Genomic DNA, 17,645 nt, shown 5'->3' on the forward strand with positions numbered 1-17,645 from the left:
TGGTTGTTTAAAATGTACCGCTGAACAAATAATCCAATGGAACAAGTGTTCAGTGTGATGAACGGCTTTTGGAGTGAAAAGTTAAATGAGCATAGATGCTATTAAAGCTGTGCTTTGACTCAAAGTAAACGTTAACTATACTTGTTCAAGAATTTCAATAATGGTCAGTTATTGGAAACAATCTTCCATTGAGACATGCGCCGTGTTGCTGTTGGCAGCAACGAAAGAAGCCAACATTAAAAACAAAAGCAGATTTTATCTTTTGCAGGAGTAAAAATGTTGCCATAAAAATGCCCTCCCCACATTTTATTTTGAAATGGAAGAGACTCAGTTAGAATCATTCAACTGGTCTCTACTGCTTTCCACAGATGAACTAGCTGACCAAAGCAACCACTGACCTCACTATTGCATAAAAAAAACCTATTTACCAACTAGCACCAGCTGAAAATTTTCAACTGTAGTTTCCAGTAGGGTACGGGTGTTGGTTGAACAGCCACTAATCAATCTTAGTATGTAGTGGAAAAAAATAGGGCTCCATAATGATGAATTGGACCTGCAGTCAGAAGAGAAATAAGACCTTATTAGATTTCAATCCATCTAGGCAGTTTCTTGACTGGCCTCTCCAGCAGTCAGAAAAGGAAGCCAGGACAAATGGGTGTGATAGAATCTCTTGTGAAGAATGGTTTTTGTCAAGCCAGCTCAACCTTCCATTGTGTCTCCGTTGTCCAAGGCTGCGGCCAGGCCACTGTTCACAGAAGAGCACTGTGATGGATGCTGCCCTGACCTAACAGCAGTGAGGCCTCCAGGCCTTGACCCATGCAGGTTGCAATTAGCCAAAATTAGTCAGCTGGATCCAGGATTTGTCTTCCTTTAAACACCTAACTGTGTGAAAGCAACAGTCCTTTTCACCAAGTCCCCCACTCAACCCTTTGTGTCCTTATGCCCCTCCCCCAGGGAGCCTCCTTCAGTTTTGTTTCTTCCCTTTAGGAACTATACCAATCATTAAAGAAACTTAGCAGCCCCATTAACACCCTGGGCAATTCTTAACTCATTAGCCTTTAAAGTTGTTGGACTGAAGCAAAAACTAAACCAAGCAAATGCTTAAGCCCATAAAAGGATGTTAATGTTTTACCCCAATGACAATGACTGAAGCAGTGGGACAATTATTATGTATATTTAAATGGGTTTAGTGTTACTTTTCCTTGACATGAGGTCCTCCATGAAGGAACCAATTAAAAATGGAGGAGTTTAATCTGGAGCAAACTTCAGAGGTTGATTTGAACTCCCCAACTGTGAACTTTCAAACACAGAAGTACGATTGTTTATATTGACGGGATCCAATATCCTGACTTCGCAATGCACTTTTTACATTTTGGCATGCCTGCATGCCTGTGATTATGCCAAATGGTGACATTAATTATACACTATCTGATCTTTCAGCAGAAAGCTCAAGAAAAGGCGCCAGTAAGAGCAACTTGGATCCCTCTGCTTTGACGTTGTCCCATCGTGTCTAAAAATAGTGTTAATTTTAAACTAAATTCCCACTGGATTAAGGGAAATTGCATTCAAAAGCTCAAAACCACATCCACTTCTTTACAAGAATCCAGAAAATTGATTTTCTACCTTTAAAACAATGCACTATTTTTATTCCTGTATTGCTTGCTACATCAGACGGAAGATAAAAGATGTCCCAATTAGGAAACGGGGCTGAGATACAGTCAAAACACCTGGGCCAACGCAGAACTGTTTCCTTACCTAGATGCAGGGTAACACCTTTTCTCTTGATTTAACTGGCCTCGGGAGAGGCAGGGCTAACACATAACCAGCTAAATCACACTATGGCTGGACTAGCTAAATAGAGATGCATCTCCACTGGGAATGCCTCCATGACAGAGCGCAGAGATGTTCGGAAGATGACAATGCCGGTACATGGTAGCTTTTGAGGCTTTGAAATAGGTTTTCTTTCTGCATTGGAACAAAACCCAAAACCTTTCCCTGACTATGCAGTTGTGTCACCATGTGGGTTTCTGAGCTTTTCGATTCAGGCAGGTTTATAGAGCAATACCTACATTCTATATTGTGCCGGTGGTAAGCATTGGCCTGGGATAGCCAAGTTCAAGTGCCTGTACCACCTGCATCAGAGTTTTCCCCTCCCAAAATCACTCTAAATCAGGCAGAGCAAGGACTTGAACCTGGATTCCCCCAACCCCACCCCAAGCTAGGGTACTAACTACCAGGCTACACCAAAACATTTTGGCTTTGATGGAACAGCACATTTCAGCAAATATGATCTGACCAGCTCTACTTGGAACTGTAAGTTCCACTACAAAAGAGATGCGGCACATTAGGCACATTCAAAGGTATTTAGGCAGCTGAAGATACAGATAGACCCTTGAGGGGCAGATTTTTAAAAGGTATTTAGGTATAGGGAGAGCCTAAATGTCATTCATGTTCAATGTGATCTAAGGCTTGTCTAGTGCATGGCAAGTCGGGATGTAAACTGACAGCACACGAGCCTGCCATGCACCAGCTAGGGTTGCCAACCCTCCCAATTTGGCTGGGGGGCTCCCAGAATTGGGCTCTATTTCCTGGAGGCTACGGAAGCCAAACAGGGAGATTTTAGGCCACTAAAAGTCCCACAGTGCAGAGGGGCTAAGGCAGGCTTCCTACCTGCCCTTTCTCTGCTCCACTCCACTCCCAGAAGTGGCCAGCACACCCTTGAGGCCCCTGTGGCAGACAGGGGGGTCTCCCCACGCTGCTCTCACCCCAAGTGCTGATTCCACAGCTCTCATTGTCCAGGAACTGCGGCCAATGGGAGCTGCAGGAGCAGGGGGCGTGCCTGCAGGCAGGGGCAGCAGAGAGCCCTCTGCCCACCCCCCAGGGACATGCCCGCTGCTTCTGGGAATGGCATGGGACCAGGGAAGGCAGGGAGCCTGCCTTAGCCCCACTGTGCCACCAACTGGGAGCTGCTCAAGGTAAGTGCTATTCAGTTGCAGCCCACACCCTCACTCACTCCTGCACCCCAACCCCCTGCCCCAGCCCTGAGCCCCCTCCCAGAGCCAGTACCCCAACCCCCTTCCACACGTCAACCCCATGCTGCAGCCCTGAGCCCCCTTCTGAACCCAAACTCCCTCCCAGAACCCTCATCCGCTCCTGTACCCCAACCCCCTGCCCCAGGCTCAGCCCAAAGCCCCCTCCAGCACCCCAGCCTCCTACCCCAGCCCGGTGAAAGTGAGTGAAGGTGGGGGAGAGCAAGTGACAAAGGGAAGGGGGAATGGAGTGAGCAGGGCGGGGCCTCAGAAAGGGGTGGAGCAAGGAGGGTGTTTGGGTTTGTGTGATTAGACAGTTGGCACCAAGTGCCCGTGCAGACCCTGCTTCTGCACACTGGAAGTTCCTTTATGCACACTGCCCAATGCCAGCTGAACAGCAGAATAGCTCAAAGGGCCCTGGAGAACTTCTAGTGCATGGCAGCAGGGTTCACATGGACAGTTCATTTGCGGCACACAGGGGTATAAATCTACACCCACAGTAGCATGTCACAAGACACTGAAGAGAGCCTGCATGTCCTACATTTCTTTTGAAAGTGGGACTTAGGAGCTTTTAAAAATTTTACCCCTTGATCAAGTTTTGCTAACATATTAGTTAGCCCCAATTAAATCTCACCACTTTTCCTAATCTAGACAGACGTTTAGGGCAAATCTGCACTTCCTGTTGGGCTGGAATTCCCAGCTTGAGGAGACATACCCACACCAGCTCTGATGGAGCTAGCATGCTAAAAATAGAGCATAGCCATGGCCGTGCGAGCAGCAGGAGAGGATAGCCACCCTACGTACGATTCCAACCAAGAGGCTAGATATGTACTCGGGGCAGCCAGCCCCTCCTGATGCTTGCACTGCCCCAGCTACACTATTTTTACTGTGCTAACTTGAGCGGGGAGGTCACCTTCCAGCTCAAAATGTAGACACATCCTTAGGCTACATCTATACTACACCCCTCTGGCAATGGTATATAGGGTACATGTAGCTACATGCCACAGTGAAAAGCTGAGGGTGTGCAGCTACATGTGTCAACCAAGGACTGGCAGGAGGGAGAGCCTTTCCCCACTGCCTCCCCCCTGCATTTGGAGGTGGTGTGGGTTGTTTGTGTGGAGGGGGAAACTATCCATGTATGTACTTTATATGCCCCCAAAAGAATGCAGTGTAAACCTATGCATAGATTCTTGCTTTTTGAAGTGGTCAAAATTTTTTCATCAAAAACTTTTTTTAAAATGGCTTTTTCAGATTATACAAACATATTCATAATCACCCGATATTTTCATTGAAGTCACTTTTTCATGGAAACAAAATGAAACAAGTCAACTCAATTCTAATTGAAATGACAATTTTCTCTTTCATTTTTGGCTCCTTCCCCTGGCCCTAACTCCGTTTTCCCTCCCTGCCTCCCTTTCTACTGGGGGAGAGGAGTAAAGGGGGGTGAGGAGAAAACCAGGAATACTTTGCTTCACTTAGAATCAAAGCAAATCAAAATGAATGTTTCTTTCATTTCAATGAAAAAATTTCTAAAAGTTGAAAATTTTCTACAAAAAAATTTCATTTATTCTAAAAATTTTATTGTTGGGAGTTTGTTTGTTTGCTTTTTCCTCCTCCAGGAAATACCATTTTTCAGTCAGCCCTAATTGCTTTTATTTTGTATTACAGTAATTGTATAAGAGGGGAAAACCTCTTTAGCTCTATGTTCAGAAATAACACCACCTAGCTCTTATACACCATTGTCATCCACCAATCTCAAACACTTTACAAAGGACATTGGAATCATCGTTCCCATTTTCCAGATGGGAAAACTGAGGCACAGAAAGGCAACAAGACCTGCTTGTAGTCACCCAGCAAGCCAGTGACAGAGCCAAGAACTGAGCCCAGGTTTCCTAAGTCCTAGTGCAATGCCCTATCCACTAAGCCATACTGCCTTTATATGATCTAGGAAATGTATAAACAATGCATATTGTTCTTCTGACTTATATACACTGCTCTTTTTATTATTTGTATCACATTAGCATCTAGAGGCCACATTGTGCTGCTGAGCTTTGTGCATGCACAGAGTAAGAGACACTCCTCGCTACAAAACGCTTACAGACTAGATAGAGGAGACAGACAAAGTATGGAGAAAAGGTAACATTTTTATCATTATGTCACAGATAGGAAACAGAGGGGATTTGCCAAAGTTTACAATGGCGGATCCTGGGAAGCAAACACAGATCTTTTGAGTCCCAGTCAAGGGCCTTAACCACAAGATCATCCTTCCCCCTGAAAGTTGTGCTGGTGTTCGTGACTGGGAGTTTCATTCAAGCCTCTAGCTAAACAGATGCCCTGATGAGAAGACAGCATGGAATTGCAAACACCCTTGAGATTCCTTGAGTAGGGCTTAGTAGATGCTGCAAGCAGAAATCTGGCCCTAGTTGAATCCGACAAATAAAACCCAGTCTTTTTGAGCTCTTGGTCTCAATAATATATAGTAGCAGTGAGCTCCACTGGTTAACTTGTATTATGTGGCATCTCTGTGCTCTTATCCATAGCTGTATGAAATGTCATACATGTAACACAAAAGATGCATTGAAACTTAGTTTGTGAATTTCTCTGCCTAGTTGGCTTGAGTTAGAAAGGAACAGCAGAGATTGCCTTGTCTTTGTTCTCCCAAGCACCGAATGGTTATAGCAACTTTGCACAGCAGGGGAGAGGGTATTTTTAAAGAGTCTGTCTGTACAGTAGCAATAATGTTTGCAGAATAGGAATCTGGTTTAACGTGTGGCAGTCTGGAATAAACAGCAGTGCAGAAAATAGTAAGTGTAAAGTAGCATTTATATCTCAAAAAGCTTTCCTAGGACAACATTTATGCCACTTAAAATCAGGATCATTGCAGAAAGGTATCGCAGCTGACCCAGTTCATTCACTGCCTTGAAAGAAATTGGATTTTTTGAAAAAAAGAGGAAACTGCCATGTAGCTGGTTCCAGCACCTGGAGTTGACTTCAAAAACAGTGGCCTGCCCTGTACAGCCCGGGGACGTTCAAGGTTCAGACCCAGCATGTGTGTTTGAACTGAGCATATGCTTTCTCTCTGTCTACACAGAGCATTGGGATCTGAGCTGGCTCATAGAAAGAGGAGAGAAAGCAAGCTGTATGTTACTTCAGTTGCATCAACCCCCTAATGGTGAGGACCCAACCTTCATTGTCTTACTGGAGTATAAAATGAACCAGTCTCTTTGTGGTGGAGGGTTTGTCTGTACATCACATGCTGCAGGGTGGCAGTCTGAAGACACTCCCTACACTGATGGGAGAGCTTCTCGCTCAGGTAATCCACCTCCCTGAGAGGTGGTAGCTCACTCAACAAGAGAATTATTCCCTCCTCCAAGTGCTGTTGACAAGATTATGTCAATTTAACTGGGTCATTCAGAGGGTGTGGATTTTTCATACTGCTGAGCAAGGTAGTTATGCCAACCTAATTTCCTAGCATTAAGTAGGCCTCAGACACTACTGCGAGACTCAGGGAGATCTGGATTGAGCTCCTGCCTCAGTTCCCATTTTAGAGATGAGGCAGGGCACATTACAATTTAAACAGGCAAATGAAGTGTTAAACTCTCAGGAACAGGAACTGTTTCTATGTGCATGTACAGCTCCCAGCACAACGGGATCCCCACTTTGGTTGGTTGGGTCCTTTAGGTGCTAGCAGACCACACCTAATGCTAATTGTAAGCACCCAGAATTTCAGAGGATTATCTCAACTACTCAATCCCCTGCAGTCTATCACCCACTTCTTGCCCTGACCTATCCAACTTCTTGGACCTGGCCCTTGAAAGCAAGGCCTCTATTCCTGAAATGAGCTAGTGCAGTGAAGTGCTACTTCGATGTCATCCTCCCTGTTAGAAAAGACAAGTGCAGTCTTTTTTCTGTTGCTTTAGCTAAACATGGCCATTCACCATGATTACCACAGTTTAAGGAAAGCTTGAATTACTGACTGATGGGACATTCATGTTCATGGTTGCTTTGCAGGCACTTGGGGCATAGTTGCAGTTCTACCAGTTCAGAGTCTTGGTGGTTTTATATTTTACCATTTTAAAAATATAACAAAAGCTGCAGGAAATTCCTTCTCCCTTTCACAGGGAACAAATCTTTCATAGAGAGGCCAAGGCCAAACCAAGGGTGGGAAAGAGGAGAGTCAAAGGAAAGAAACATGCATGCAGCCAAATCAGGAATGTAGCCCAACTACACAGGACAAAAATATTTGCCCATTTTAATCAAGCTTCTCCCTGGAATCCCCGTTGCCCCTTCTCTACCCTTCCCCAGGCCTGTTATACCTCCACCATGCTTCACACGAGCCCACAAAGAATATCTTCACTTATTCCTGCATTGGGATTGGTTCCACCCCCCAGCCATATTCTTTTCAACATTCATGGCCTGTCAACCAGCCATGGTAACAAAAGCCCCACTAATTGGAATGTTCATGGAGATAGTTCGTCTCGCACAAGAACAACACACGCATGCAGGAGCAGTCGGGGCGCCTTTCTTCCTAGCAGCCCGCACCTGTCCTTTTTCACAGCTGGATTGCTCCAACCTGGAACCTAATCCCGGGAGGGTGGGGCAGGGGGTTATTTTATCTTCAGAGAAAACCAAACAGGATGGGCCCTCATCGATCTTAAGAGAGAAACATTAGCCAAGTCAAACACATGCTGGGGGCTGAAGCAACAGGATGGCCATGCTGCAATGCTGGGATTCACCTTCGCGGTCTCCTTTTACACCCGGGACATTCTGAAGAGTGGCTCCAGCACAAAACAAAAGGAGACTTTAAAAGTGCTTTACCCAAAGCAGCTGCAATTCAGTGTCAGGATCCCAGCTCCACAACAGAAAATGAGTGTAGACTTGCTCTGGACAATCAATATATGCAAACATAACAATCCATTGGAATCCACTTCAAAGAGCTTCCCAGACAGACAGCAGGGAGAATCTCCCTCCTCGCTTTCAGGCTTGTGCCTTACCACCAGCTGCAAAGCAAATTTTTCAGAAGCAAATAATTGCAAATGGGGGGGACAGCATGAAGCCATCTAGCTACCTGACATCAGGACACTAACAGACTGCATTAACATTATTCTACTAGTCTCTATTGATTTATGTTGATTAAGTTGGATTCTGCTGGTCTGTGCTAGTTTGTACTGGAAAACCAGTAATTCCATGAATCACCAAGCCAATAGACCCATTACTCGGTTCCAAAAACCTAGCTGTGAACTCGGAAGCAGTTAAAAAGTCTCCAAGAAGCTCAGGTAGTTATATGTCCAGACACTGTCATTTGTGACAGTAAACTTGCCCCAAAAAATCAATTTTGCATGAACCAAATTGGAAGCAAGGCCCTTAAAATTCTACATCAGGTTGGCACCCTTACAAGAATGTTCTATTGCATGGATTTCCAGTGCTTCCTGCTTCCAGTTTGGACCCCAGATGCTGCAACAAGAGTCTTTGGGGCCTTCCACTGGAAGTCCTGGGAAGAACAGAAGGATGAAAATGAAAAATGTTGGGGGTGGGAAGGGACATGATGGGAACACTTAAAATCTGCAAAGTTGGTTCAAGTTTGGTTTGAGCTGAAGGATCAGGTTAATTTGTGTTTGATCTGAACTAGTTCATTCAACATTAATTCACAGTACGAACTGCTGGCACGAACCTCCGTTTATTATTCCCTTGGCCTCTCTCCCATGCTTATGTTGCCTCAGTTAACAAAAACACTATATAATTAATAGACATCCATTAATGCTGAATTCCATGTTAGCTCATGAATGGAGAGCAAACAAACCTAATATGATCATCCATGCATTGATTAAAACAAAATACCCAAGAGAAGGGATTCAACATTGGGGAAGTCTTTAGCATTAAAAAACAGTCATTTTCTAGTGATTTGCCTCATTAACCTCAAGAACTGTGGACCTGCAGTATCTGCTCAGATACTGAATGACACTTCAAGCAGAGCTGGAGGTGAAACGTCATATCACCTATGGAGGTTTCCTTAACCATCCTACATTCTTTAATGAATTTTGATTCTTTAAAAATTCTTTAAAACTATTATTTTAATGCCCAAAGGAATATTTTTCAGCTGAAGGAGTCCTTGTAAGTTTCCAGAAGGAAACAAGATTAGTATTATAGATGGTCAAAAACCTTTTCATTGGACTTTTTCAACAAAACACTTTTTGCCTTTTGAAAGGCAAGTTGCCTTTGAAATGTTTTGATTTGTCAGTGAAATGAAATATGTCTTTCCTATCAAAAACATTTGTTTCATTTCATTTCAAATAAAAAAGTTGTCATTTTCAGTCTTCATTTTCTTCCCAGCTTGAAGAAAAAACTTAAGCTGAAAACTAAAATGAAACAAAAATTGTATTCAATTTATGTTATCAAAAAAATCAATGAAAATTTTGAATGAGTCCAAAAATTCATTTTGTTCATAAAATTTCACACAAAATATCTACTTTTGGCAACTAAGCCTGAGCTAATTTCACACTGAGTACTTCCTTTGGGACCTATCCCATCTATTCTAAATGCAAAAAGAACAGAAGGAAGGCTGAAACAATTGGGTTTGTTTAGTTTGGAAATGAGAAGACTGAGGCCTCGTCCAGACTAGGGGAGGAAAATCGATCTTAGATACGCAACTTCAGCTACGTGAATAACGTAGCTGAAGTCGAATATCTAAGATCGAATTACTCACCCGTCCAGACGGCACGGGATCGATGTCCGCGGCTCTCCGTGTCGATTCCGGAACTCCGTTCGGGTTGATGGAGTTCCGGAATCGATGTAAACGCGCTCGGGGATCGATATATCACGTCTAGACTAGACGCGATATATCGATCCCTGAGCAATTGATTTTAACCCGCCGATACGGCGGGGTAGTCTGGACGTGGGCTGAGAGGAGACATGATAGCAGTTTTCAGGTATCTAAAAGGGTGTCATCAGGAGGAGGGAGAAAACTTGTTCACCTTAGCCTCCAATGATAGAACAAGAAGCAATGGGCTTAAACTGCAGCAAGGGAGATTTAGGTTGGACATTAGGAAAAAGTTCTTAACTGTCAGGGTAGTTAAACTCTGAAATAGATTGCCTAGGGAAGTTGTGGAATCTCCATCTCTGGAGATATTTAAGAGTAGGTTAGATAAATGTCTATTAGGGATGGTCTAGACAGTATTTGGTCCTGCCATGAGGGCAGGGGACTGGACTCGATGACCTCTCAAGGTCCCTTCCAGTCCTAGAGTCTATGAGATTCCATGTACATGAACTAGAAATTAGAGTTTTGCCAGCCATCTAAAGTATTAATGGCCTTTACTTTCTCATGGAACTAATGGCAGGTTTGAGAGAGCAAGATTTGGTTTTGCAGAAACCTGATTTTGATTTTGGCAGACAAAATGCCAATCAGTAGAATTGGTCAAAAATATTTAGAATAAAAAGAAAAGAAGAGAAAAGAAAATTTGTGGCAGCAATTTTTAAATTGTAATTTTCACTAAAAATTATACTAACATGGTTATCAAAAATTTCTTTTGCCAAAAAAAAAATTCAGTCAAAGTTTGATAACCACTTTGATATGTTTCCATTACAATCTTGTAATTTAAAAGAAAAAAACCTGCAAAGAGAAAATGACTTTAAAATTTCAAAACTACTTTTCCATTTTTTCAACCTGTTTTAAAAATCAGGAAATCATTCAGATCTAGTCTCCAGAAGATAAAGATAAAGTTTCAGATAGAAGTCCTGGTCCACCATTATATAGCAGAACCTTTAAAGATTTCCATTGCACTGAAAGAGTCATAGTCACCATATTTTGGCTCGCAGTAGCACAGAAGGGAGGACGAGGAGGCAGTGTTTTTTTAAAAAAATTGTTTTATGGCAGGCAGCTTAAAAAAAATCCACACACATACACAGTGGAACTGAAACCATAAATAGACTTTACTCACAGACAATCACCTCATACACAAGAAGAAAGTCACATGACAGGGTAGAGGCTGCCCAAATGCAGCCAAAGAAAGAAAGAGCCAGAAGCATACACTTGTGTTTATTTTCTCATGATCTGCAAAGTAAGCTGCCAAGCAGAATCACTTACCTCATGAGTCCACAGAATCACTGCAGCCGGACAGGCAAGAGGTGAAAGGGACTGCTCAAAAAAAGTTCAATAAGCTGCTGGCAAATAAAAGGCATATTTCCCCCTTCGGTTTGAATAAGCCAGTTAAAGTTTTCATCTGAATTGAGCCCCAGTTTTGCCTTCCAAAACAGAACTTTGGACTTTTGGCACTTCCTGGCTCTATCCAGACGCTTGGTCTTACTGCAAGGAAGACAGTTCTTCCACTAGGATATTTCTGTTCAATTCAAAAGCAGGAAGCAGCTGCTTCCCATGAGAAGTCCTCTTCTCATAAGCCTTCTGCCCAGTGTTGCTGGCAAAGAGATTTTAGTTCCTATAAATTTGAAGACATTTTTGAACTTTGACGTTCTCTCAATCTTTGATGGTTCACCACACACTTCCCTTCCTCTCAACATCCCTACCGCCTTCCAGACTATTCTGTTTGACTGTTACCACCAGAGGAACCATTCCATCAACTCACACAATTTAAAAACAAAAAAATTGAATCATCCTTGAAGAGAAAACACCCAATGAAAAGAGGTCCAGGACTACAATCCACCTCCCTGCCACGACCCCATATACAAAATGGCTCATGAACCCTCAGATTCTATGAGGTCCACTCGTCCCTAGGCTACATCCCTTTGCATCAGAAGATGCGTTCTAATTAAAGTGGTGTGGGAATCAGACTATTCTTTATTGAGAGGGATTCCAAAGATCTCTTCTGCTTTCCTCAAAATGGAGGGTACCCCTGAAGCATCCAGGCCAGGCTTATCTAGATTCTCTAGAGCCAGTACATGCAAAGGCAGGACACGTGGCAGCGTTCCACTTCCAGTATTAGCTGTTTTACTTTAACACTATGTCTTTGCATGTTAAAGGGTCCTGAGTGAAACTAGGTCACAAAAATCATCACTGTTCTTGGAAGTTTTGAGGCTACTATTAACCTCCTGAAATAAGATAACCACCCTGAATGCTCCTGACTGACTAACAATGCTGAGACAAGTCTTGCAAGAATCATGTTAAAAAGAGATGAAAGAAGACCTTGCTGGAAAGATCCATGGAGGACAGCAAGGTACAGTCTGGAGAAGACCCCACTCTACTTATTTTTAATGTGTAGGCACTTGAAATGCATCCTCTTAAATCAGTCTAACAGCTAAAACCCCACATTGTTTTCATTTATGCTGAACTACATTGTTAATGTTGCTTAACACATACCTAGCAGTGCACTTTTCATCTACAAAAGCACTTCACAAAGTTTAACTAATTAATACTGCAACAACAGTCACTGCAACAGGCAATTCTTGCACCTTTATTCTTTTGGCCAAGGATGAAATTCAGCTAAAATTCATTTACAAAAGACCAAATGATATGTTTGTGCTCAAGGCACCTTTACATTTACGAGACGTGTACTAGTAGGACTCCCACATAAGGGTACTAATAAAGCAAATGTCTCAGCCCCTACAAAAGGCAGGAGAGTTTTATGAGACCTCAGGATTATGATGAGGTTTCCACATCATCTGCGCTAGGGAGTAAAGAACAGCTGAACAATTACAGATCCAGCCTGAAGAAAATCATCTTTTGTAGCGGGTTTAGACCAGGATTTTCAAAGACATTTGCAGGGATAGCTGGGTGTTTAACTCCCTTAGGCCCCTTTGAACATTCCGTCTTTAATGTATTGCCCTGTTTTTCTAGGCATCCCCATCAAAGCAGCACATGTATTGTCCTCACACAGACTGATGTGTTCCAGTGTTCCTGCCCTGTTTCATGACTCCTCTCCATTTGTCTTTAAGCATTCTCATACCTAGTCGCCTCTTTCCTCTGTAAGTAGGGTACACCTGCTCTCTCTGGATCATATTCATTACGCTCACCAGCTAGGCACAGCCAAGCATGAGGATTGCAAACCTCTTCTGACACATGGACCTTGTGTGGTACCACATGCATCCGGACTGCTACCAGAAATGAACTGCAGCAGGCCCATGTGGCATGCTCGAATTACTTGGCTTCAGGAATGCCCCTGAGACCCTGCCTTCATACAGAAAGAAGATCTTGGGTCAGTTAGCAACTCTGTGACAGCTGTAAGCTTGAGTTAGATGCACCAGGTTGGCATTCTTCCTATTACCTACTATTAAATGGGAACAGCAAGAAAACAACCGGCCCGTGGCATTTCTTTCTCCCCTCTGACCACAGCTGGGGACTTTTTTCCCCTCCAAAAAGTTTCTTTTCTTTTGAAAACTGGCCATTTTATATCAAAAACAACACTTTTCTGAAAATTCACAGTTTTTCCTTAAACACAAAACAAATCCAACTGGCAATTTTTTCAGTTTTAGGGAGTTTTCATTCCCCTCCCCCCCGTTTTTCCTCTCTTCCCCAAGAGTTTTCCCATTTCCCCTCTTTCTTCCCTGTGGAAGGACTGACTCACCACCAGAGCGCCCCCTCGTCAGTGGGTGTGGCATAGCTGCTCTTTCATCTAGCGTCCCTTGCTGAGGGTCACCTCAGCTCTGCAGTGGTCTGTCTCTTCTTGTACCTCATCCCCCTGCCCATGTCACTTTAACATCTCTCCCCTCCTGGGATAAACAGTAAACTAAACTCAAATAAACATAATTCTTTGCCCCCTACCTGGCTTTGCTCCACAGACCTCCCTCCCCTTTCCTTTGTGTCAGGGTGCTTCTGTCCTACCTTTCCCAGTGGTTGGCTGAGCACCCCAAGCCCCGCCTCTGGGCTCCAGTCCAGGGACCCTGTGGCAACCAGCAAAGATCTACTCCTCAAGTGTCTCACTGCCTCCTTGCACTTCTCCCTAGTTTGGCCTTCCTTCAGGCCCCTCGCTCGGCTTACTATACATCTGCACCTCTCCAGGCTTTTCCTCCACAGTGTGGCAACCAAAAAGGGCTGTAAGTTCTTCTTCCTGCAGTCCCTTTGCCTCTGAGCTTCCTCCCTTTATACTCATCACCCTGTTCCTCTCCCAGCTGGGCTTCATCTTCAGTTGGGCCTCCCCTACCCTCCAGGTGTGTCCAGGCACTTTGACTAAGCTCTGGAGCTCTATCTCTTAGTTCCAGGGTCGGGTATATGCCCCATCATACTCCCCTTTTCCCACTTTGCCCCTGAAAAAGGTGATAGGAAGAGAAAAGGCAAAAAAAGATGGAGGGGAGACTGTTGAAAGCAAACATTGAAGAAAACAAAATGGGGGGGTCAATTTTTGCTTTATTCATGTTTAAAAATTAAATTTTTGGTGAATTAACACCAACAACATTTTAAGTTCTCTTGCAAGACACACGCACCATTTTTCAACCAGCTGTCCCTGCGACTATTTTTAAGGAGCAGGGGTTTGGACTGTTACTGTAGGGTACTATAGAACATCAAGAACTGGCTGCATGAGGAGACGAGGAATTTGTAAGTCAGGGGAGACCTGTTCAGCCCAGTCCAGCAGAGGAAGAAACTCTGACTGTGGAAGGAAGAAAAATCTTGTTGGAAAAATACAATTTTGGTCAAAACTTAAAAATAAATGGATCCTTCTCTGATCAGAGATGACTAGCAATATGTAGTAAAGTAGTCACCAAGGATTTAACTGACTTACTCAGAATATTAGGGGCTGACAGCATGCTCCGCCTTCTCTCTTACTTCCTGTTCAGTTAGTGTGTTTCCCCCCACTCTGTATATAGTTGAGTAAAACAATTCATTCCTAGCCTGCAGTACTGTAAGGACAGAATGTTTCTTGCGCACTGAGCAGTCCCTTGATAAAATACTTATTTTGTTTCTGGGTTTTTCCCCAGGTTTCACTGTCAGATCATTGTGACCTTCTGCTCACTCTATTCATCAACAATCGGCAGCTGGTTTCACAGGTAGAAATCCCAGTCTCTCACCACACTTCCGCTGACAGCCTGAAAAATGGCCAGTATCCGAAGGGTTAACATGCATTCTGTCTTCAGCAACAGCAAATGGCTATTGTGTCCCCTAGGCTTTCCAACAGTACCTTGGGTTAAATGCAGATTGCATCCTATGCAAATCCACTCCAAGTTCTAAGCCGCTGGGAGAAAGATAAACTAGGAGAATCTCTGAAGAAAAGAGCAGTACAATTCGAATACTTTGCTAGTAGTTAAACCCACCTTCAATCCCAATGCAGATCAAGGGATGTCTGTAAAACACTATTAGATTTTTGTTGGTTAAATTCTGTATCAATAAAGGGCAGCAGAAGGCTCTATAGCAGGACATTTTCAAACCAACCCATGGTGCAGCATGTGAGAACACTCAGACTTCCATAAAGTGCTCACAAGCTGCACTAGGCTCTTCACCTAGCTCCAGCTTTTGAGCTCTGCGAGTACTCTAATCAGGAGCACTAGGGTATTTGAAATCTCAATTATTTATGTGTTCATGCTGCGGGTTAATGCTGACTGACACTAAAGCACTGCCTAGATTTAGCTTCATAAAATTTTTATCCCCACTATGAACTGCAAGTCTTTCTCCAATTTCATTTAAAGGAAACGGAGTATTGAAAAGCCTACTGAGGAATTCATGAGCATTCAGCTACAGCCCTACTATTCCTCTAAGCCAAATCCTGGGATTCGATTACCATGGCAACATATCATAATTTTAATTCCTTTCCTGGTTGCATTTGCACACAGACAAATAAATTTTGCTTGCTTTCCTATTAACCATCCATCTACTGCAAGTATTGTTCATGGCTCTTGCTTCCTACATCACGGCACAAGTAGGACACACATGTTGATGTTGATTCATTCTGCGTGCAAAGCATTTGGAAAATGTAGCAGCGAATTCAGCAAACTCAATCAAATATATATTTTCAGTTGCACTAATCTTCAGGCATTGCATCGCACTCCAGTTGGGAGGCCATCTGTATGTGACCATGCAAGTTATAGTAGAGCTATACAGGGTGATCTTTTGTAGAAAATTACATGTTCCATAGCTGTTGTGTGTCTTTATGAATTATTGCAACAAACGAAAATAATCATTACTGGACTATAGCCAGAATTAAAACAGGAAAGGGGCTTTTATGGAGGTAGTCTCTTCAGTGGTGATTTCATTTACCCGCCTCAATGACATCTCTGATTTTTCAGAAGAGGCCCACAAAATTATTATACCCAGGTAGTTAAAAATTCTTATGGGATTATAATCCCCTCTCCTTCCACAACATTCAATTACAAATACAACAGATGCCTTTCTGATTTTATCCACTGTATATTCATGACCTATAGTGTCTTTGGACATATAGGTAGGGTTTGAGCAAAACTATTATAAAGCTCCTTTCTTGGAGATTTGTGGCTGGGATGTAGATTTTAACTTGACTACAGAACCTGATAACTATAGTGTCAAATCACAATCATTATTTCAATCAAATAAAATAATATGATTTCAGCCCACCATGCCTCCTTTTCCCCCTGTGCCCCATCAATGAGGCCCCATTGTTAAGTTTTAGAAATGTGTTGTGTATTACTTTTAATATGCACTTACAGCATCTGAAAGTGAATGCTGTGACTGTTGTGCCATGTCCTCTTATGGATTCACAGTAGCCTGAGCTGCATAATATGTGAAAGCCAAGACTATAATAGGATTCAAAAAAGAACCAGATAAATTCATGGAGGATAGGTCCATCAATGGCTATTAGCCAGGATGGGCAGGGATGCAAAACCGTGCTCTTAAGTGTCCCTAGCCTCTGTTTGCCAGAAGCTGGGAATTAGAGACAGATGCTGGATCACTTGATGATTACCTGTTCTGTTCATTCCCCCTGGGGCACCTGGCATTGGTCACTGTCAGAAGACAGGATACTGGGCTAGATGGACCTTTGGTCTGAACCAGTATGGCCATTCTTGTGTTCTAATATGAATTGTTGATCATACACATTCATCAGAGGGGGAAATCATGATCTAGTCTGTGGACGTTTATTTGCATGCATATAAACACATGCCTCTGTGTCCCACTAGAGCTTTGTGGGAACCAGAATTTCCATTTTGCAAGAAATTTCACAATTTTAAAATTTGTATTCATTGTTACTGTTGTTGACTTTGTTTGTTTGTTGTGTTTTAATCATTTTGAGTTAAAGTATTTTGTTTAGATAAGATTGAAACATGACATTTCGATTTTGACATTATTTAATTTTCCTTTAAGAAATTAAAATATATTACAAAAAAATTCAGAATGTAAAACTGGAACATCCCATTCCAAAAATGTCAACATGAAACATTTTAACCTTATCAAGAATGCTTTCTTTCCCACTGAAATGAAATTTCATTACATAGACACACTCCTGCAAGAAGTGTTGATTCTGACGAAAAGGCGATTTCTGACAGAAAAACGATCCATCGGAAAGTTTCCAACCATCTCCATGTCCCACTATGAGAGAGGTATTTGAGTGCGCACTCTTTGCCTCTATTGTTCTGAGTGCTCATGAATACTGATGATGAGGCATTCCTAGGAGTGGGTCTCCTCTGCTTTCCACAGTTTATATTTGTCTACTGTAAGAGGCTCCTGAGGTAATGCAAAAATTCAGGCCTCAAACTGAAGGGACAGTGGAG

Source organism: Gopherus evgoodei, chromosome 15 (genome assembly GCF_007399415.2).
Source record: "Gopherus evgoodei ecotype Sinaloan lineage chromosome 15, rGopEvg1_v1.p, whole genome shotgun sequence".
NCBI lineage: Eukaryota > Metazoa > Chordata > Testudines > Testudinidae > Gopherus > Gopherus evgoodei.